General features: G+C 40.5%; 2 long non-coding RNA genes across 4 annotated transcripts in view; one reads left to right on the top strand and one right to left on the bottom strand.

The window, feature by feature from the left end:
* The window catches only part of LOC129049272 (uncharacterized), a 56,249-nt gene extending 47,059 nt beyond the window's left edge, over positions 1-9,190 (bottom strand). The window contains exon 1 of the long non-coding RNA XR_008512246.2: positions 8,272-9,190. This is a non-coding gene — a long non-coding RNA (uncharacterized LOC129049272). The remainder of the gene's footprint in view (positions 1-8,271) is intronic.
* A 110-nt stretch (positions 9,191-9,300) lies between these two features.
* LOC103892161 (uncharacterized) overlaps positions 9,301-24,234 on the top strand; it is a 61,078-nt gene continuing 46,144 nt past the window's right edge. For all 3 annotated transcript variants that reach the window (XR_008512245.2, XR_010135850.1, XR_656390.4), the window contains exon 1: positions 9,301-9,520. This is a non-coding gene — a long non-coding RNA (uncharacterized LOC103892161). The remainder of the gene's footprint in view (positions 9,521-24,234) is intronic.

Genomic DNA, 24,234 nt, shown 5'->3' with positions numbered 1-24,234 from the left:
TGCACGCCTATAGTCCCAGATACTCAGGAGGTTGAGATGGGAGAAAAACCAGAGCCTGGGAGGTCCACGCTACAGTGAGCCATGATCGCACCACTGCACTGAAGCCTGGGCAACAGAGCAAGACCCAGCTTGGTGACAGAGCAAGACAAGACCCTGCCTCAAAAATAATAAATAAATAGGGGAAACTGGATGCAGGGAATATGGAAATTATCTGCACCAAAATCCAACTCAGTGTACCAAATCTAGCTCTTCAACATCAAGTGTTCCAACTGGATATAAATGCATTCACAACTGTAGTTTGCAAACAGTGTCTCTGATGGAAAACAAAATTGATGCCTCTACTTGACTTTATTTGACTCTAGATTCTCGGTTTTGAAAAGATAAACCTAACGTAATGGGGAATCAGCATTTTTGGCTCCTTTTATGAAGTCATGGGCACAGCTACTTGAAGAGGGTGACTGCTGTGACATGAATTAGAAAACATGCAGCATTGCAGGTTTTGAGTTGCTGTTCCTGTACCACTTTATCAGAAACAAACCCTTAAAATTTAAATGGCATTTTCTCCAATTCCAGGAGTGTTTCAGTTGAGAAAAAAATGCTAATGTTAATCACTGAAGAATTGTCCTGCCTTTCACTAGGCCCTGGTTTAAGGACCACTTTAGATGCCAATGAAATGTTTCTTGCAGATGTTAATGAAAAACCTTCTGTTGAAGATGGAAAAGTTACGTGATGTGTTTTATTGCCCTAAAATCAAAGTGAAAATTAGCTTCTTATAGACTCATTGAAGGAGCTGAAATAAACATGTAGTTCCAAATGCTATGACTGTATTTGGAATGAGATGATTGAGAAAGCATTTTTTTTCTTTTTCAGATGTGCGTCCAATACTGATTCTGAGACTCTCTGCTCAGAATTAACCTTTGAGAGGCTGGGAGACATATGCATCAGTCTAACTAAACCAGAGAAATGTGAAAAACAAATAAAAATAAAAATAAAAGAATCAATGAGCTAGGTATTAGATGAGAGAAAACGTTTACTGCAATTGTAGGGAAAGAACTTTTTTTTTCAGTTTGATGGATTTATTTGCAGAGAACCAAATCTGCCACTGGGAACAACTACAAAAGCTGAATTTAAAAATAATGATGTTTTGGCTGGGCGCGGTAGCTCATGCCTGTAATCCCAGCACTTTGGGAGGTCAAGGCGGGTGGATCACGAGGTCAAGAGATTGGGATCAGCCTAGCCAACATGGTGAAACCCCATCTCTACTAAAAATACAAAAATTAGCCAGGCATGGTGGCATGCGCCTGTAGTCCCAGCCACTCGGGAGGCTGAGGCAGGAGAATTGCTAGAATCCAGGAGATGGAGGTTGCAGTGAGCCGAGATCGCACTACTGCACTCCAGCCTGGCAACAGAGCAAGACTCCGTCTCAAATAATAACAATAATAATAATAATAATAGTGTTTCGAGGTGTCAGGAAGATACCAAGGTAGCTAAGATTTAGACAAGATCTTTTGAAAAAGAAAAACTCATTGATATGAAGCCCAAACTCTTCTCCTTGAAGAATTTTCTCACTGTGACTGCAAGAAGGAAGGACCCTGAGGCTGAGCAGAAGCTCAGTCTAAAGTGACAGCTCAGCAGAGCTTCTGGAAGCCTCAGAGGATTGAGAGACAGGAATTGGTGTTCTGACCTTCCAAGGCAACCAACTCTTGACAGACAGTGATCCCAGAGACAAGGAGAATATAGGGCTTAAGTCAAAACTGAGCCTCTGTTTGCCTGTAAGACATCTGCCATCTCTTAAACTCACCAGGGTAAGGTGGTAAGAACACAACCAGAAAGCAGGCTCTATAAGGCTGAGAAGCTGAGCTTAGGTTGTGCTTATAACATGGTCAAACATTAGTGTTGAGGCCTACCCAGAAGTTGGGGCTTTATACAAATAACCTGGGCTCTCTACTGGGAGCAATGAATGGCTATGGCCTAGGGTTAACAGTGAACCAGAAATAATACAGACAAAAATGAATATTGGGTTCAAGCTCAGATTCCATTACCTACTGGATGTAAGACCCCAAATCAACTCAATCCATGGTTGGATGAAGGTTAACTGCACCCAATCTAACTGCAGGTCAAAGCTAAAATAAAATCTCTCTGGAAAAATATGACACCCAGAGTCTCAATTTTTTTATATAAATGTTCAAAATTTTATTAAAGGATATAAGAACACCAAAGTAATTCTGATATACTAGACTAAGAGAAAAAACAATCAACAGAAGCAGACTCATTAAATTTTATTTTGTAAATATTAAGAAACATGATTAATATATTTGACAAAATATGAATTATAGAGTAAAAATAAAATGGAAATTGTAGAACTGAGAACGTAACTGCCAAGTACTCCATAATCTTTCTAATTATCTTTTACCTTGATTTAGAGTTTTTCCAAAGGATTAAAGTGAGATTAGTAAACCAGGAAACCTCTAAGATCATTAAACCCCAGGATCTTTGACATTCACCAGTCACTGGGTCTTTGATATAGACACATGTTAGTCTATGTAAAGTGTTATCCAGAATCAGTTTCTCTTCCAGTCTAGTTCTGGCCTCTGGTTGCAGACCAATTAGTAAATTCACATACATGTCAATAACTCAGTCATGCCTTAGTGAACTCAATGAGGTTAGTAAGAATTCTGCACATACTACACTGTGGTGAGCACTGCTTAATGCCATCCAAATTACGGCAAGCGATCGGGATGGGGGTTCAGAAAGACAATGACCATACAGGTTAGTGTGGTGAGACTTGAGCTTTCTTGGCTAGCATCATGGACAATCACTCTGTGAAGGAATCATTAATTTGAGTGTTCCTATTTCCCATCACATGCAGATTCAGGGGGCAATTCTTCCAACTCTCCTCTCCTGCCTCTTCTTTTACACTGTGGAAATACCTGCCCAAATCAAACAAAACTAACAAAACAAAAGTAGCCAATCTCATGAAGCTCACGTTCTATACATATAGGAAGGCCCTTTAGCACCTTACTAACTTAGAAGTTATTTTGCACATTAATATTGTGCGATTGGCCATTTGGTGTCTAAACCCACAGAAGATAAGTTAACAGCAAATCAAGAAACAGGAATGAGCAATAAGTAGGTGATGCGACAGCAAATAAAAATAAACACTATAATAAAATGAAATATATATACACACATACACACAGCAAAAACAAGAGCTTACAAAAGCATCCATTTTAGCCTCTAATTATTGAAACAAATAGCTTGAATGACTTCAATAACCCCAACATTTGCCTCCATATGTATACACAATATCAAAATGTCTATCTATAATTATTATATTGAGTCATGATTAGAAATTTAAAAAATAATCAGTAGAGCTAGGGAACAAAATAATATTGTAAAAATAACCCCTTCCCATCTAAAGTACCAAACACCTACATGTGACTTGCCACATGATAAGCAGTATTCTAAATGCTGTCTAAATTCCATTAATTCTCATAATGACCTTATGGGCTGGGTACTATTTACTGCACTCCTTTTCTAGATGGATAAACAAAGATAAAAAGAGACTAAGTAAGCTGCTCACAGTCTCACATCCAATAGGTGACAGAATCTGAGTTTGAGCCCAAGCAGTCTTATCACGACTCTTGCTCTTAATCTGTTTGCACAATGAATTCAAGTAGCTTAAGATTTTTACTTTTTCAGGAGAGTATTTAAATGCTATAAAGATTAAAACCACTGAAAGCACATACATGTCTTCAAATATAATAAATATAGTTGGTGAAGCCCCATGGAGGCTAATGTTGCATCAGCCATTGTGAGCTGGTTTAAAATGTCTAAAACGAACAAATGTGGTAAAAAACTTATTGTAAAAGAAATTCTACAAATATTTTTAAATGATAGAAATGTTGGTCAAAAATAATAGTGTGTTTGCATTACCAAACACTTAACTATATTTCTACTGGATGCCCATTCACCTCCCGTGTTTGATGACTGATGATTTCTCAGGAATGGAAACCATGTTTGAAACGGAATATAAATGTGCATTTGATGGAGAACTGAGGCACTGAATAAACTGTGTGGGCTGCAGGTTACTGATGTATACGTGAGGAGGTAAGGGAGATCTGTGTTGTTCTGGTGCTACCATTTATAAGCTCTTTTTTCATGGGCAAGCAATTGTTTTATAGCTAGCCTCAGTTCTAACCTTGTTAGAACTGGAAGACTAAAGGTGCCCTGACAGAATACCAGGGGCCAAAGATGTCCCCAGGATCTGTGACACCACTAAGAAGACTTTGCGGATGTGATTAAGGTTACGGAACTTGAAACAGAAAGATTATCTTGGATTATCTGGGTGGTCCCAACATAATCAATGAGCTCTTACAAGCAGGGAACTTTCTCTGGTTGTAAGTCAAAGATATGTAGCAGAAAAGGAAAGCAGAGTTCAAATGAGACAGATGAGAAAGTGGAGATTTTACAAGTGTGAGAAGGTCTGGACTTGCCGTGGAGATGGAGGAAGGAGGCCATGCTATGAACCAAGGAATATGGGTGGCCTCTAAATGCTCAGAAAGACCACCAGAAGACAGCCAGCAAGAAAATGGAACCTGGGCCCTACCGTCTCAAGGAACTCAATGATGCCAAAAGCCTAAATTAAGTTCAAAGCTGATTCATCCCAGAGCTTCAGAAGCTCAAGACTGCCAAGGTCTTGGTTTCAGTTTGGGGAGGCCTGTGTTGGACTTCTAGCTTATAAAACTGTGAGAGGATATATTTGTGTTCTCTTAAGCATCTATGTTTATAGTAATTTTTAAAGCAACAATAGGAAACCAAAATGTGTCATCTACTTCACAAGATTAAAAAATGAATCATGTATATTTATTTTCCTTTTTCCTCCCCCCACCCCTTTTTTTTTTTTTCTTGAGATAGTGTCTCTCTCTGTCGCCCAGGCTGGTGTGAAGTGGTATGACCTCAGCTCACTGCAACCTTCACCTGCCAGGTTCAAGCAATTCTCCTGCCTCAGCCGCCCAAGTAGCTGGAATTACAAGCACACATCACCACGCCAGGCTAATTTTTGTATTTTTAGTAAAGAAAGGGTTTTTCTGTATTGACCAGACTGGTTTCAAACTCCTAACCTCAAGTGATCTACCAACCTTGGCCTCCCAAAGTACTGGAATTACAGGCATAAACCACCGCACCAGCCAAGTCATGTGTCTTAGAAGCGTGCCTGGCAGATAATAAATTCTCCATCAACGTTAGCCATATAATTCATTACAAAGTTGAGAAGTAAATGAGACAAAATCCCTAAAGCACTTGGTATACAGCCTAGAGCCTAGCACATAGAAGGTGTGTAATCAACAGTGTTTATTGTTATTTAAAAAGAGATCTTACTTGTGAGCTATAAGAGAGCATGTGGCTTTGTGCAGAGAAACCGTAGGACCGTCTCTGCCTTGTTTCTGTGCTTTCATAAAAATACTGAGATCTCTAACTTAGCTGAGAAGCAACTATAGACTTAAAGAAGCATACTACAAATGAAGTAATTTTTTGGAATTAAAAAAATAAAAAAGGATGAAAGAGAGGTCAGATTGCTCTTAATGCAAACTTCCTTGACCTTGGGGTATGTTTCCTGAAAGCTTCAGGAGCTTTTTCTTCGTGAAACATTTAAATGTGTCCCTTTTATATCAGTAACAAGGGCATTAATGGAGGAGGTCAGGGCAGGCAGGAGCAGGCTGGGTGACATGAGTCCTGGCCTTGTCAAATGGTGTCACTCTATGGAAAGGCAGCATTAAATTTCTGAATGTCAAGTCAAGCAGTATGTCCGACCTGGAAACGTTTTGCCTTACCACAGCTAAATAATTAAATACTGTCACGGCTCAGCGTGTTGCTTAAAGTTAACATATCAGGATTTACATTATTCTTAGCCACGGGCACATTTTTCACCAGTTTTAAAACCCTCACAATAACTAGAATGTCCTGTCCAGCCCTTGTACACACAATTTTCGAAGCATATCAGCTCCTCGAAACAAATGTATTTAGTCAGAATAATATGTCCATCGCCAAGCAAAGATGAATCATGATTTAATGGAGCTTGAAATGACTTTAGTCTGTAAAGCTCGGTGGGAAGATGGGTTTCACCTGCCTGCCCTATCCATTGTTTAGGCCTCCAACGTCACTCGGAGACATGTTCAGGACTGAAACTAGGAAAACAGGTAACACTTATCTGTCACATAACAGGCCTTCCCTTTTTCCCCCCTTTGTAGCACTGATCATGGGTTCAATTAAAACTGAATTTGTGCAGTTTTCCAGGGGCCGCATCAACAGAGAAGTGAAAAAAACAAATGAGTAAATCAGGTCGACTGCAGCACGGGAGGGTTTGTGCAAACCAGAACACGGTGATTTATAAATACCACTTGAAAATGTGACGTGTACCCATTTTATAGATAAATAGAGATACCTGAAAAGAACAACTGCTACTCACAGCATATAAGGACCATAATTCACACCTATGGTAATTTCCTAAAGTAGAAAATGTCTTTCACGGTCTAAAATATTCATGGCATACCATACCTATAACTCCTGGGACAGTGTAAGACTTTGCCAAGCTGACTCCAATTTAGCAATACTTCATGCTTTTTAAAAATGATATAAAAAGGAAAGGGAAATGGGGAGCCTACTTAATAGAGCCGGCTTTCTGATGACACCTAGGAGCACTAGTTCCCGTAGGAATGGGACATTTTATTTCTGTGTTTGTTTTGTTATCGTAAAGCATCATTTTTGTCCTACTTCCATATGTTATGGGAAGATTTCCATTCATCTTAGACTTTCTGAACTCTTATTTAGGGAACCACTTGAATATACTTTGTTGAAAAACATATAAAGCTTTGGGTATGGTGAAAAGTGGTTTAGCAAAACAGTTAATTTATATCTTGAAAGAAATAAAGGAGAAATGGTGGATCTGAAGTTGCAGCTTCTAGGAACAGAGATGAGAGATGGAGGAGCAGCAGGAAAGAGAGAGGAAGGGGAGGGGATGGATGGAAGGAGGGAGTGGGGAGAAAGAGCCCTTCTTACAGTCTGCACCCTTAACTTTCTGTCTCTGAGTTACTTCCTGCTCCCCCCCTCACCCTGCCTATTAACAAAGGAGACACAGTTACACCCTATTATCAAGATTTTTATTGTATTTACTCGTTTTAGACCCTTTCTTTACTCTTGCATCCTTAAAGTGAATCTGTGACACCCGCATTGCTTAAGTATCTCCTTTAGGTGATTAAATGAGATCAGGGTGGTGTCTACTATGACACAAACAAAACAAAACAGTACTATGATGGGAGGTACAGGCACCCAGAGATGGAGGGAGAGGCAGGACTAGGAGCAAGAGCAGGCAGCTTCCTTCCTCCCAGGCACAGAAGCAAAGGGAGGCTGTGGTGCTGACATCCCCACTGTGTAAGGAGGGGAAGGGCTGGAGCCCTGTGTCTGGACACAGAAGAAAAAGAGAATCTGAGGGATACCAGAGGCAGGGCATCTGGTTTACCCACAACATTGGTTAAATAAACATCATACTGATTTTACCATTAAAACTGGGTCCCAAAAGAGCCATTTACTGGAAACTGTTTATGTGTTTATAAGGCCTGTGTGTACATCCTCGAAAATAATGTGATTTTTTCCTTAAAAACCTGGTTGGAGAATGTCCCCAAATGTACCATCCTGTATCTCCATGGCCTGATTAGAGGCCTTAAGTTCCAGGTGTCCTTTAATTCCACTGCTCTGCGTTTTGCTCTCATGACCAAAGGGAACTGTCACCGTAATCCTATCACTATGTATTTTCTGAGATGATATGAAGGAGGAATACTTTCAATAGTAAAAACTAAGTAGAGAGGGACGTAATACCATTAGTTCAGTGTTATCTTACACATCTGTAATATCTAGAAGAGAACAAACAAGTATAAATAAAAAGACTCCTTTTCCCCACTTACCCATTGGCTAGTAAAAGCCTATGATTTGTAGCACCATACATTTTCCCCTTCCTAGTGGCCTAGGAAAGATGCTCAACAATTTTCATTATATTTGAATGTTGATGTCAACTTGTCCCTAGGAATGAAGGGCCTTCAAGCAATTAGGCAAAATACTGTCGCACAAAAGATTCTGTCCTGCTTCTGGGTTGTAGGAACCACCTGAATTGCCATCTAACCCCTGGGGCAAGTCCAACAAGGAACTGGCTACCTGAAGGAGCTGCCCCAGGCAAAAAACACAGATGAGGATAATAAAGTTCCACGGGGAGGAACCTACCGGGAGAAGAACGAGAAGAGTCCTGCTTCAGCTGTGCCAAAGAATGGGGTCTTTTTCTTATAGCAGCTACATGCAGCCACAGCGGTGGTGTTGCAATGGGAAAGGTTCCCCTGTCCCCCTTGCAGGGCGTGCGATGGGGTGTGCTCGCTTCTTCAGTGCCCCGTTGGTCGTACCTCTAATGGGGCCTACAGATGGGCAGGTTGTGGGGCTCCAACCCCATGGCAGTGTCTAGGGGTGGATGTTTACAGCTGAAGCCCCAGAGGGCGTGTGTTCCAGAGTGCGCTCTTAGTTCTCGTTCTATAGCTCAATTAGACCCTCTACCCTGTCGTAAGGACAGAGGGCTTTCTGTACCCCGGGTTCCTGCCTTGGTGTACAGGAAGAATCGGATCACACGTGGGCTTGGAGGATGACTGCAAAGTTGTATTGAGTGGAAGTAACTCTCCGCCGACAGGAGAGTCAGAAAGGAGATGGTTTTCCCCTGGAGTTAGGCGACTCCAGAAGGGAGATGGCTTTCCCCTGGAGTTGGGCCGGTGGGTGCCCGGGCTGTCCTCCTGCTGCCCAGGCCAAACTCCACTTTGTCCCCCTGGTCGATGGCCTGCCGGGGAGCCGGCGGGCGAGCCGGCGTCTGTAGGTGTGTTCTTCGGCTGACGTGCTCTCCATGACCAGCCGCTTCTGTCTTCTTCCACTGAAGCGTTCCTCTCGCCCTCCAGCAGCTTCTGTCTCTGCCTTGCTAGGGTCCTGGGTTTTTACAGGCCCAGGGTCGGGGGCGTGGCGGGCCAGGGTGGTCTTGGAAAAGCAGGAGTGCCCGTCCTCACCTAGGTCCCTGGGGCTAGAGGCCTAGCCAGGGACCCGGCCCTTTCTAGCCAGCGCTTTCCTTCCCCGCTTCCGTATCATTTAAAGGGACCGTGCTCTTCCTTTCCCAGCACTCCCGCAGGAGTGTTAAACGGCCGGCAGGAATTATCCGCTAGAGAAGCGGAAGGGAGAGAATGGAAATGGCCACAGGCAGCTCCTCTCCCCCAGACAGCTCGGGGCTCAGCGGAATGAGCACAGTCTGCAGGACAAGTGTGGAGGACTTCAGTCCCCTCTACTGTATATTGGCGTTAGGACTCAAGTTGTCCCTGAAATAGAGGAAGGTGTTTTCTAGAGTAGTAGTAATTATCACAGTCAAAAAAGTAGGCAAGAGCACTTAGGAAAACTGTGCGGAGATCAGCTGCTGATATGTAAATACTGCTGAAGCTGCTTATTCAAGGTAATCTGAATTTCCTGTTTTAAAAGTGGACTCAAACTCTGCTTTCTCATCAGAAGACTTTTTTTTTTTTTTTTTTTTTTTTTTTTAAGATTCTACTCCTTTTGTCTGCTCTGTGACTTTTCTGAGCTTTAAAATCTGTCAACTTTTAAGGAGGAAACAAAACCCAAAACATGAAATATCGGTGATTGTTAGTAACTCTTTCAGTGGTTGATGGCAAAAAAAAAAAAAAAAAAAGGCAGTGGCTTTTTAATCTATGGATTTTATTAACCTTCCCTGCATCAGTGCCACAACGACTGCAAAGACTGAAAAATATCTGTTCTGTTCTGAACTGGCCAGTCTGCTTTGGAAATAGGTGGTATCCTCAGGACCCGAGGAAAATGTTTGAGACAGAGGACGGGCTGGCCTTATTATTATTTGTATCATTGTGAAAATGAGCTTCAGTTTATATTTCACACTCGCCCATTACCGTCACGACCCAGATATGTATTTGTGCTAACTCCGAGATGATAAAGAGGTAAGAGGTAGTTGGAATATCCTACTGGATTTATTAATTTCAACTTGAAGGCACATTCAAAAAATTAATTATCAGGAAATAGATGAAATAGCTAATAAGCATATGAATAACTATGAATTTTTTTTTAAATTGTAATTCTTAGAAAACCAAAACTCCTACTGAACACAACTGGAAGTAAGATGGACAAAAATTAGTGAAATCAAAAAAACTAACATATAAAACAAACCCCCATGACACAAATTTACTTAAAGAACAAACCTGCACATGTATCTGTGAACTTAAAATAAAAGCTAAATTTAAAAAAAGGAGGGGCAGGACTGGGCATGGTGGCTCATACCTGTAATCCTAGCACTTTGGGAAGCTGAGGGGCGGGCAGATCACTTGAGGTCAGGAGTTCCAGACCAGCCTGGCCGACATGGTGAAACCCCATCTCTACCAAAAATACGAAAATTAGCCAGGCGCGGTGGCAGCGTGTGCCTGTAGTCTCAGCTACTCAGGAGGCTGAGGCAGGAGAATCCTCTGAATGCTGGAGGCAGAGGTTGCAGTGAGCCGAGATCTTGCCACTGCATTCCAGCCTGGGAGACAGAGTGAGATATTGTTTCAAAAAAAAAAAAGATAAAACTAAAATATTTTATAAGTCCAAACAAGATCTAAGACATTAAGAAGAACTCCACATCAGGCTCCAGAGAATTAAGGAGACCCTACTAGAGCATCACAGGTTGTTTTGCTTTATTTATTTATTTATTTGAGATGGAGTCTTGCTCTGTTGCCCAGGCTGGAGTGCAGTGGCACAATCTTGGCTCACTGCAACCTCCACCTCCCAGGTTCAAGCAATTCTCCTGCCTCAGCCTCCTAAGTAGCTGGAACTATAGGCACCTGCCACCACACCCAGCTAATTTTTGTATTTTTAGTAGAGAAGGGGTTTCACCATGTTGGCCAGGCTGGTCTCGAGCTCCTAAGTTCAACTGATCCGCCCTCCTCGGCCTCCCAAAGTGTTGGGATTACAGGCGTGAGCCACCACGCCTGGCCAATCATCACAGATTTTTAGGCTTCTGTGCCTTGAAAGACAATTCCAGAAAATGTACGTGGGAAGACTGAAGATGCCTTTCCCAACTGTGCGAGACGACAGAACAAACGTTGCAGGCTAGGAACGGACTTGATTGGGGTCTAGGGTATGTACTCCACACTTTTTTATCCAGACCATGAAAGCCTGCCTTTTTGGGACTAAGAGTAAGCAAGAATTAGATCATTCTGTTAGACTGTCCTGACTTTAAACTTCTCCTGGGTGCTGCTTCTACTTTCTGAAATAAGGACGACCTCTGTATGGTGACTTTTCCTATCAAAATGTCGACAGTGGTATTTATTATACTATTTAGTTTCGTTAGTCACCATTAATTGTTTCAAGTGCTTTTTCAAAGTCATTAGCTGAAATCCTCCAGCTCATTCAGCGATGCTTTCAATTAATCCACTTAAAGAGCTCTTTGTATCACAACACATATGTGCTTGTTAATGGGCGATTAGTGGGTAGTATATCCAATATTTTCTTCTTGAGACAATTCACAACTAAGCAGGGCTGGAGATCATGTATACACAACCCGAGTGGATTATGCAAGCTCCTCTTCCAAGTAGTAGAAATAATAAAGATTTCACAGCTATTTTTACAACTAAGGCTTCTCATGTTTTAAGGGAAAAAGAAGTTTGTATAGCTATGGCATAGTTAGTTTTTCTAAAAGCTAACTACAGTCTTCATGCACAGAGTTAGGGGAAACCCCATGAACACTGAACAGAAAAAATAGAAATAGCCCCCGTGTACCACTTTGGAATATTCTTTCACAAACGTGAGATCCATCTTTTATTGAAGTCTGTGCTCAGCATGGCTTCGTTCTCCAATAGCAGTCCCTTTGCTATCCAAGGTTATTTGAACAGAAATCAAAACTGGTGAGTTTCATAGGGGTGGCCAGACGTGGAGCAATTGGAACTGAGGTGGACAGGGAAAAGGCTGAGCTGACCATGGGTCAGTCAGGTGGAACGCCAGGCTCACGAATACGAAGCTGGCCTGCAGAGCTGAGTAACCGAGCATCTCACTTCTGGAAGGAAGAACACACTACCTAAGTTGAATTTCTCTTTCCCTCACTTACAGGGGAACTGTTAACCTCCCCATACCTCCATTTCTTCATCCTCAAAATGGGGATAATAGTTTATCCATCTCACTGGGTTGTTGGCATAATTGCATGAGATAATGTGTGCTTGGCATCTTCCACGCAGGCCCATCTGATCAGTGAACATGGGACCTGGTGCCAACCCCAGGGCCTCTGCACTGGGTCACCTGCTTAGAGTCTCATCTTCTGGGTCTTTCCATGGCTGACTAACTCTTCATTCAGATTTCCCTTCTTAGGGAGACCTTCCCCAAGGATCTTTAAAAACTATTGTCTGGAGTTTATTTTTGTAATAATATTCACCAGTATCTGAAACATCATTAGTTTATTTGCTTATTGCAGTCTCCTTGCCCCTAGAATGACCTCCCCTGAGCATAGGGACCATGTTTGTGTCATTTCAGCTCAACCATCCCAGCATCGAGCATTGTGCTGTCACGAAGCAGTTCCCAAATCAAACAGAAATTCCACATGAGTGAATAAGTGGATCTGGTGACTGTTGGGGAATGGATCAGCAGGGTGCAGAGCCAGGTATCAGCAGCTCCAACAAGGAGAACAGTATGCTGAAGGAACCTACTAGAACAGTATGTCGAAGGAACCTACTAGAACAGTACACCGAAAGAACCTATTAGAACAGTACGCCAAAGGAACCTGCTAGAACAGTACAAGGAACCTACTACAACAGTACCTTGAAGGAACCTGCTAGCTTGATACAAGAGTAACTGCGGTTTTTGCCATTAAAAGTAATGGCAAGGCTGGGTGCCATGGCTTACATCTGTAATCCCAGCACTTTGGGATGCCGAGGCGGGTGGATCACTTGAGGTCAGGAGTTTGAGAACGGCCTGGCCAACATGATGAAACCCCGTCTCTGCTAAAAAGACAAAAAGTAGCTGGGTGTGGTGGTGCATGCCTATAATCCCAGCTACTCAGGAGGCGGAGGCAGGAGAATGGCTTGAACCCGGGAGGCAGAGGTTGCAATGAGCCAAGATAGCGCCACTCAACTCCAGCCTGGGGGACAGAGGGAGACTCTGTCTCTAAATAAATAAATAAATAGGCTGGGCATGGTGGCTCACGCCTGTAATCTCAGGACTTTGGGAGGCCAAAGTGGGTAGATTACCTGAGGTCAGGAGTTTGAGACCAGCCTGGACAACATGGTGAAACCCCGTCTCTACTAAAAATTCAAAAAATTAGCTGGGCGTGGTAGCGGGCACCTGTAGTCCCAGCTACTCGGGAGGCTGAGGCACGAGAATCGCTTGAACCCGGGAGGCAGAGGTTGCAGTGAGCCGAGATCGCGCCACTGCACTCCAGCCTGGGCAACAAGAGCAAAACTCCCTCTCAAAAAATAATAATAACAATAAATAAATAAATAATGGCAAAAACCACAATTACCTTTGCACTAACCTAATACTTACAGAATCTCTCCTTTTCTCCATCATAATTTTTGAGAAACCTTCTTATTTTTAGGCTGCTGTGTCAAAACCCTTTTGCCTGGCAGGCCTGCCCCATCTTCCCCACAAGAAAGCACTGCCGGTTTCCTCTGGCTTAGAGCCCAAGGCTGTGGGGAAGACAGTGTCAGGATAGTAAATATCAGGTGTGGCTGTCGGTCTCCCTCTGTTTCTGTGCTTGATGAAGGCAGAGGGAAGGACAATGGTGCATTTGAGCCTTCCTTTTGAAACCGACTTTATGAGAGAATGAATGGCAACAGGGACAGTAGCCACATCAGCAGCAGCAGCAAGCACTGCAGGGTTTCCCCGGGCCTGGTGCTGTTTCCTACACAGTATCTCATTGCTTCTCACAGTGGCCCAAAGAGGTAGCTACTATTATTATCCCCATGTTACAGTTCAAGAAATAGGCTCCCCAAACTTCTGGACCTTCCCCAAGGTCATGCCGTGGATACAAATCAAGGTCAGGACTCAAACTCAGGGCACTGAAATGTAGAGCTTCCATGTTTAACCATGAAGAGTGTTCCAAGGAGACAGCTCAAGTTGAATAAATAAAATAAATGGGATAAGTAGAAGGACTTATGTAATCATATAAGAAGGAAGTACATGAAAAATATGCATGTTTGTGCTTGATTGATTGATGGATTGATCAATTGATTTAAAGGAATCATGGAGACTGGAGACAGTGGGAATAGGAACAGTCTAAGCCCTGTGCAAAGGTAATAAATAAATACTCTTTTTTTTTTTTTTAGTAGTTTCCAGGCAGCAATGTAGTATCATAAGCAAATATTATGTTTTTGTTTTTATTTCACAAGAGAAGACAGAAACCTAGAATTTGATATGATGTTTTCACCCCACTCCTCATTTTAAATAGGTAATTAAGTTTTTTTAAACTTTGAACAGGCCAACACAAAAGGATTGAGACACCAATCATGGGAGGCTAATATGGCCTCGAGCTATCAGTTTAAACCTCTAGTTTTGGGGATTGGTTTAGGATTTGGGCTATACTGAATTATCCCAGGAGAGCTGTCTGTTTTCTGTGTGTACAGTGAGGATTGTGGGGGTGGGGGCTTGCTTCTAAGTGTGTTTAGAAACCCATCTCATGAAGGTCATAGGGGTCTGCTTTTACATTCACGACGTGGACTTCACGTCTGAACCTAGAGACGGGTGTGGAAAAATGAACTTGTATAATTGGCCATGAGGCACAGCACACAAAGCCTCCTGGCACATTAAGGACATTATCAGTCTAAGAGGATGGATGTTTTTCCACACTCCACTAATGTCTCAGCATTGTGAGGAATGTAAACTTCGGCTTTGACTTATGAATTCAAGAATGAAGACTAATGATAGGGAAAACGTAATTGTAACCCTTCCTCCTACCTTCCTCTTTCCTGCAGGCAGCTCCCTCACTGTTGCAGGGGCATCTTTCCCATTAAGCAAATGAGAGTTCCATGTGCAAATGGTGTCCTGGGATCAGGGCGAGATGATCCCTGTCTAGATGCATTTTAATATTGCGTGTGTTGTTTCACATCCTTAAACATACTCCCGGAAATATGTTTAGCAATCTAACAGAATTGAAATCAAGTTTAATGTAAAATTACATTGATTTTCTATAGGTCAAAAGGGGGCAATTAAATGTGTTTTTACTATATCGTTAAAAATCAAGTTACTACTATCCTCTGCCTGTTCGATTAAATGATAACATACTGAACATATGTAAATGATGCAGTTTCATCATGAAGAGATTGAGTCAAATTGAGGGACCGTGTGTTTTCAGTGAATGAGATCTATGAATTGATGAAGGCAAGAACTGTTCTCAGTAACAAATGGAGTCTTACTGTATTTGAAGAAAATTGCATGCTTTTGCTTTGCCTTCAAATTGGGCTTTGTTGTTGTTGCTATTGTTTTCTGTTAATCCAACACGAAGTTTAAAACTCCAAAACTGCAGGTATCATACTTGTTCTATAAACCAATATCTCCCTGAATCTTGTGCCCATAGCTAGCACTCAAATGAGTATGTCATTGCATACTCCAAGTAGTTAGTATTCTGGATACCGATACTTAAAATTCCTAAATGTCTTGGTGTTTTTAAAGATGATCAATATGGCAGAACCACCATCAACTTGGAGATTAGTGTCGTGTGTTCTTATCTTCCATACATCTTGGATAAATCACTTCTCTTAGACGGTAAAATGAAGCCATTGGAGCTTACTGGTGCCCCTAGGTAGACAGTGTGTGCCTCAGCTGCAGTGAAAGGTGATTTTAGGTGGCACCAGCCTCCATATTAAATGATATTAAACCATATGGTGAAAAACCATTTCCCATTATAATTCTCCTTTAGTCTGCCTGGTTGCATGAAGCAGAAAATCTGTTTGGTGAAGGTGTGTTCTTTTAACTTTTTAATCCCCCTCTCTAACAAAGGGAGAGCCCATTCCGGCTCAGGGATGAGGATCTAGCTGGAATTTTTATTATATTTATTCATTTCTATTGAATTTGCTTTTATGGCCAGACATAGTAACTTTTCTATTTGCACTGCAAAAAGGACATGAGTCTTTAAAATCTAGTGACCTTCCTGTCTGTCCTTCCTCTCTTGCTGTAGTTCTAGGCTGTCTCAGCATGTGAACGACTGTAGCCTCTAGGCTAGGCAAGAAATTATAGCTGAAGATGGAAACTGAAAAACTGAGATAGTAGTTGAATAAGGAAACTTACATGGCCAAATGGCCTTTCACCTATGGTGGAAATCACGTTCGTGATGGGAGGTTGTTTATACCCTCAACTTTGTGATAACTAACTTGCTTCTTGTGGCCTCAATGACTTTATTCTGTATCTTCAATGCCATATAAGTGACCTGACTTCACTTGTTAGCAACCAAGCAGCCCACACCTTGTCTTGGCTTTATACCTGCAGGCTTCTGTGTAATTTCCTGTTGACTCAGGCAGATCTATACCGAAAAGGCAATAAAAACGTGTGTTTTTCCTATTATTCTCTTTACATGAGAGAAAAACTCAGTCCTTTGTCTATAATTCTTATTAGTCATTGATTACTCACAAGGGGCGGGAAAGAACAGAGACCCAATAACAGTAGGGAAAAAACTCCTAAGCATGTTCTCTGGAGAAATACAGTAAGAGAAAATTCCCTGGTGAGCCTTTTGCACAAAGCATTGCACTGAGAATTATAAAGCTAGAGAGAATATTTCGATGGAATTAATTGCGCATGATTTTTTAACTAGATGGAAATTGACTAGCATATTATAGCTCCCTTATTACATTTAAGTGCACTCAGTGTATACTGTACAAATGCCATAGATAAACCATCTGCCTGTGCTAGGGCTTTGATTCATTATAAATAATCTTTGCATAACCTGCACTGTCCTCTACCCAGGGGCTTCCCACATGCTTCCTTATACTGAGTTCCCTGAGGGGAGTCGGCGCTGGTGGGTATTTAAGAACATTGCATCTGGCCAAGCAAATGCAGTGTTTAAAAAAAAAAAAAAAGCAACAAGAAAAGAGAGGAAAAAACAAAACACAATCCCTAAACCTCTACAAAGACTTTTCAATGCATTGTGGCTGCTTTCATTATGTTTCCAGTACAAATCAAAAAGTTGACAAAGCTGTTAAGAAAATAGTGTGTATTTCTTCTTTCCTGATGTTATTTCTATATTCACACCATCCAGACCCAGCTTCCCAATCATAGAGGAAGTAATGATATTTTGCAGAAACAATGGTTGGTATTGTGGAAATAGACTTTTAACAAGTATGTGATGAGCAGATGGTGCTATTTTTGACTCTGGTAAAAAATTTTATTTTAATAATTAATTTATTTTAATAAGCTGTGCAAACCAAAACTGAAGACATGTGATCAGCATTCTCATTCAACAATGGGTTATGAGCTTTCAGGCTTCTGAGAGAGTTGTTTTTTTAATAGCTTCATCTGTCTTTTCTTTCCTGTTTTGGAGAGAGGATGTCTTCTACCATTCCAGAAGTCCCAACAAATCATGATTACAATTTTAAAACTCAAATAAAAACTTTCATTTGAATAAAAGGAATACATATTATTAGAATTTGAAAGAACCAGTATAGCTGAAGAAGTCTCATCTTTTATTCATTGCATATATCTTGCATGAGACTACTTTACTAGTTTGAGTTAACATACTTATTTTATGTAATTGTGGGAACGTTTGGACTATGGTAATTTAGTGACATTTTGCAAAAACATAATTTTGCAGGGACTTGGACAGACTAACTGTTCTGGTTCCTTTCTTAATTTCCCAATCTCAGATGAGCTCTAAATCCCATTGCCACAGGCCTGTGGTCCTCATATGAGTCCAGCATATTTCCAGCTGCTGCTCAACACAATCCCACTCAGCACAGTGTGCACTAAGGCACCTCAGTGGGCAAAGGGAACACAGGTTACTGTTGTGCTTTTGACCCTGTGCATCTGTTCACCTCTCCTCTGAGTGCATATCTCCTGACCAGGATCACAAGATGAAAATGTTTTTCTTACTCAGATGCCTGAAAACTAGAAGGCAACAAATGAATTCTTAGTACTCTAGGTTAGCAGTCCCCACCTTTTTGGTACCAGGGTCCAGTTTCATGAAAGACAATTTTTCCATGGACAGGGAATGGTTTGGAGATGATTCAAGTGCATTTACATTTATTGTGCTCTTTATTTCTACTATGATTACTTACTCAGCATAATGTAGGGTCAGTGTGAGCCCTGAGCTCATTTTCCTGCAGCTAAATAGTCCCATCTGGGGATGATGGGAGACAGTGACAGATCATCAGGCATTTGATTCTCATAAGAAGCACACAATCTGGATCTCTCATATGCAAGCACAGTTCACAGTAGGGTTCACACTCCTATGAGAATCTATTGCCACTGCTGATCTGACAGGAGGCAGAGCTCAGGTGGTAATGAGAGCAATGGGGAGTGGCTGTAAATACAGATAAAGCTTTGTGTCATGCTTGCCTGTCACTAACCTCCTGCTGTGAGGCCCAGCTCCTAACAGGCCACGAACTGGTACTGGTCCATGGCCTAGGGGTTGGGGACCCCTGCTCTAGGCTTTTCAATAATTCTCGGTTTACACACTGAGCGTGGCTTCACAGACATAGAAAAACATAGAAATCACGCAACCATTGAAGTTTCTCTGATCCACAGAAAAGGAAATAAGCATCAACTATAGGCTGATAGAATTCAACTTCTGTTTATCTTGATTGAGGAATTCAGGTCTCCAGGTTGGAGAGAGGATACATTTCTGTTGTTTTAAACTGCCAAATTTAGCTATGTGCATGGCAGCGCTCAGAAAGGCATTCAACAGCTGGTGCTGGTACAAATGTTTGCAAATCAATGGAAACCTAAGATGTGTTGCAATATTTAACTTAAACCTGTTTTCTGAGAGAGTCATTATATATATATAATGTATATATACACATTTTATATATATTACAGTATATAAATATAATATAGTATATAATAATTATATATTATATTACATAATATATAAATATTATTATATATAACATATATATAATGTCTACCTTTGAATTGTATTGTTAAGAACAATAACATTCTATGATATCTTTTTTGTCAAGTTCAGGGGCCAATGATTTATACAACCAAAGACAATGAATATACAAACATAAGGTAAAAGTTCTCCCTGACTCCATGGCTGCTTTAACTTGCTCCGAAATCATGCTTTTGGGGTTTTTATTGTTTAAATTGCTTTCTAAATAGCATTTTAGCCTTTATCTGGACACAACTAATTAAAAATTCAAAGACACATTCATGGTATCTTTATTGTGATAAAAGTAAATTAGATGAAATAACTTATTAACTCCTTTTTTTAGGAAAAGATGTCCACTTTATATTTTGTTCCTTTTTCATACTCCCTATTTCTCTAAAGTTTACCCAGATGCTCACTGCATTTCCAGATAGGCAGGATAGTTAAGGAAGTTCAGAAGGAATAGTTTGTTCATAACAGCTTTCTTGAGATATAATTCACACACCATAATATTCATCATTTAAAAGTGTATAGTTATCATCCTTCGCCCAATTTTTGATGGGGTTGTTTGATTTTTTCTTGTAAATTTGTTTAAGTTCTTTGTAGATTCTGGATATTAGCCCTTTGTCAGATGGGTAGATTGCAAAAATTTTCTCCCATTCTGTAGGTTGCCTCTTCACTCTGATGTTAGTTCCTTTTGCTGTGCAGAAGCTCTTTAGTTTAATTAGATCCCATTTGTCAATTTAGGCTTTTGTTGCTATTGCTTTTGGTGTTTTAGACATGAAGTCCTTGCCCATGCCTGTGTCCTGAATGGTATTGCCTAGGTTTCCTTCTAGGGTTTTTATGGTTTTAGGTCTAACATTTAAATCTTTAATCCATCTTGAATTAATTTTTGTATAAGGTGTAAGGAAGGGATCTAGTTTCAGCTTTCTACATATGGCTAGCCAGTTTTCCCAGCACCACTTATTAAATAGGGAATCCTTTTCCCATTTCTTGTTTTTGTCAGGTTTGTCAAATATCAGATGGTTGTAGATGTGTGGTATTATTTCTGAGGGCTCTGTTCTGTTCCATTGGTCTATATCTCTGTTTTGGTGCCAGTACCATGTTGTTTTGGTTACTGTAGCCTTGTAGTATAGTTTGAAGTCAGGTAGCGTGATGCCTCCAGCTTTGTTCTTTTGGCTTAGGATTGTCTTGGCAATGAGGGCTCTTTTTTGGTTCCATATGAACTTTAAAGTAGTTTTTTCCAATTCTGTGAAGAAAGTCATTGGTAGTTTGATGGGGATGGCATTGAATCTATAAATTACCTTGGGCAGTATGGCCATTTTCACGATATTGATTCTTCCTATCCATGAGCAAGAAGACATTTATGTAGCCAACAGACACATGAAAAAATGCTCATCATCACTGGCCATCAGAGAAATGCAAATCAAAACCACAATGAGATACCATCTCACACCAGTTAGAATGGCGATCATTAAAAAGTCAGGAAACAACAGGTGCTGGAGAGGATGTGGGGAAATAGGAACACTTTTACACTGTTGGTGGGACTGTAAACTAGTTCAACCATTGTGGAAGACAGTGTGGTGATTCCTGAAGGATCTAGAACTAGAAATACCATTTGACCCAGCCATCCCATTACTGGGTATATACCCAAAGGATTATAAATCATGCTACTATAAAGACACATGCACACGTATGTTTATTGCAGTACTATTCACAATAGCAAAGAGTTGGAACCAACCCAAATGTCCAACAATGATAGACTGGATTAAGAAAATGTGGCACATATACACCATGGAATACTACGCAGCCATAAAAAACGATGTGTTCCTGCCCTTTGCAGGGACATGGATAAAACTGGAAACCATCATTCTGAGCAAACTATTGCAAGGGCAGAAAACCAAACACTGCATGATCTCACTCATAGGTGGGAATTGAATAATGAGAACACTTGGACACAGGATGGGGAACATCACACACCGTGGCCTGTTGTGGGGTGGGGGGAGGGGAGAGGGATAGCATTAGGAGATATACCTAATGTAAATGATGAGTTAATGGGTGCAGCACACCAACATGGCACATGTATACATATGTAACAAACCTGCACGTTGTGCACAGGTACCCTAGAACTTAAAGTATAATAAAAAAAACGTGTATAGTTCTGTGGTCTTTATTATGTTCAAAGAGTTGTGCAACCCATCACATCTATCTAATTCCAGATGATTTCATCACCCCAAAGGGAACTCTGTACCTGTGAGCAACTCATTCCCCATTCTTCCTTTTCTCGCTTCTGATATTGCTAATCCGCTTTTTGTCTCTATGGATTTGCCTATTCTGGACATTGTGTATATGTAGCATTATACAGTGTGTGACCTTTTTATCTGGCTTCTTTTACTTAGCACAGTGTTTTCAAGGTACATCCAAGTTCTCTCCTATAGGAGTCTTTCTTAGACTCATACAAATTATATTTGTTAAATTGAAACTTCTTATAGTATCGATACTATGCGAATGCTACAACTATGGCTGACTTTAAACTACTAACTTGACGTCATGGAATATGGGGCTGGGAAGATAATGCACTTCACATTAGCACGTGGTCTTATAGATTCCCAGTGTACAGGTACATTAGTCACAAACAATAGCTAGACCCTGGGCAGTAATTTGATGTACTAAAAATAATTAGAATGTGAGGAGTTTTGAGTGTTTCTTACTTTTTAAATGTGATTTATATAATTATAAGTTGATAACCATTAATTTCTAATAACTGTTGGCTTTAATGACTGGCTCACAAATTCCCTCAAAATTTAACAATTGACAGTCATATGCTGGAAGGAGCTGCCTCCTCATACCATTAGTAGAGCCAGGATTGGAGTGCTGAACATCTTCCTTCAGAGACTGAGCATGCAACCTCTGGCCACCTACCTTCCAGAACTGTCAACAATGGTTTCATACTTGGATCCATGACTATAACATATGGTTGGTTCCCTCCTCCTGGAAATGCCCCCTCCTGCCCACTACAGTAGGTGGATCCTTCTCCAACGTATCTTCCCTGACCATCCCGGCCTCGCCAAGTGCTGCCAAACACACATGGCAACTGCCATTTCTGGAGAAGATCACTTGTCTATAATCCAAGACATTCCATTTCCATGAGGTTTTTCTTCATGTGACTTAAGGACAAGGAAAATTTTGATAATTGCATTTGATATTTTAATACTATTTGCATTTAATATTTCAATACTATGTAATAATAGTTTAACACTATTTAATTACTGTATAAAATCCTACTTATAAATTATATATTACATGTATTGCCCAGTAATAAAAGCCATTACTTTCAATGGCAAAAACCACAATTACTTTTGTACCAACCTAATACTTATAAAACATATAGTGTAAAATATTTCATGTAAATGCATATCATATTTTATATTGTAATACAGTATATACTTAATTTTATAGTAAATCCCACACATTAAATTATAAGGTCTTTACTATAGTCCAAACATTATACTTTAGACCATATAATTTAACATATAAGAATTAATGTATAGGATTTAATATACCATACTGGCTCATGTAATCAACATTAGAATTCTGTTGGAAAGATATTTTTCCTTCATTTTGCATATGAGGAAACTGAGGCTGAGAGAGTTACAGAGCATGTACAGGGTCCCCCCAATATAAGGTTTGGAATCTACATTAAAGGTAAGAACTCTCTGAGTCTCCTATGTGCAATGATCAGGCTGGTGTGAGGGCAAGGTGCATCCTAGAAATGTCACTATTTTGTCTGGTTTAATGCATCCCTGAAGTATTACCATATTATCTGGTTTAATGCACCCTAGAAGTGTTACCGTATTACCTGGTTTAATGCATCCTCAAAGTGTTACCATACTATCTGATTTAATGCACCCTAGAAGTGTTGCCATATTATCTGATTTAATGCATGCCAGAAGTGTCACTACATTATCTGGTTTAATGGTAAGTTATGTGGTTACAATGTATGTCAGTGGGTGAATTTTCTTAGGGGTTGTGCTAATTTATTTTTATAACCTTGAGTTTATGGCCATGAATAGAATTGCTTTTTGTCTCTGAAGTATACCATATAAAAAATATATTGGAACATATTTTGATTTTGTTTTAGTTAGATCTCGGATTTTAATAATTCTTATCTAGGATTTTTACATAAATTGTTATTATGGATTTTAGCAAAGATGAGTTTTATTTTCTGTGTCTTTTTCTCAAACTACTTTATCTTTTCTTTTTTTTTCTTATTGCCTTATTCATCTTTTTTTAGCCTTTTAGTTTCCTTTTCTTTTCTTTTTTTTTTTATTTTTTTTGTTGAGACAAAGTCTCACTCTTGTCCCCCAGGCTGGAGTGTGATGGCACAATCTGGGCTCACTGCAACCTCTGCCTCCCAGGATCAAGCAATTCTCCTGCTTCATCCCTGCTCCCCCCCGCCCCGCCCCCCCCCCCCACTCCCCCCACCCCTGCCCCGAGTATCTGGGATTACAGACATCTGCCACCACGGCCAGCTAATTTTTGTATTTTTAGTATGGACGGGGTTTCACCATGTTGTCCAGGCTGGTCTAGAACTCCTGACCTCAGGTGATCCACCCGCCTCGGCCTCCCAAAGTGCTAGGATTACAGGCGTGAGTCACTGAGTCCCACCTTAGTTTCATTTTCTTTCCACTATTGTAAAGGATATGTTGGCTGATGGCCTGGGTATTTTAAAAATCATACATATCTATAATCCCCAAAGCATTAACTCTGCCTAATATTTATGTGCAAATCTCTACCAGTTTAAGTATTCATTTCAGAATAGAATTCCATTTACTATAGAGCCCTCTGCCAGCCTATGCCTGTACATTTATAATTATGACAAATTATGTAGCTGTCTGAGGGCCAGCACAATATCCTCATTCCAGATAACATCTATCACTCTCACTGTTAAAGAAAATTACTCTCCAAGAAATTTACAAATCTTTTGTTATAGTGGAATTCTTAAAATACCATTTGTAAGTACTTTAAAAAGTTGGTTTAAAAGATTCAGAGACATGTGAATATCTCTGTAACACAGCAATTAAAACCCAGGCCATAAAGGTAAA

Source organism: Pongo abelii, chromosome 10 (assembly GCF_028885655.2).
Source record: "Pongo abelii isolate AG06213 chromosome 10, NHGRI_mPonAbe1-v2.0_pri, whole genome shotgun sequence".
Taxonomy (NCBI): domain Eukaryota; kingdom Metazoa; phylum Chordata; class Mammalia; order Primates; family Hominidae; genus Pongo; species Pongo abelii.
Note: the sequence above shows the minus strand (reverse complement) of the source record. Positions and strands in the feature narration are given on the sequence as shown.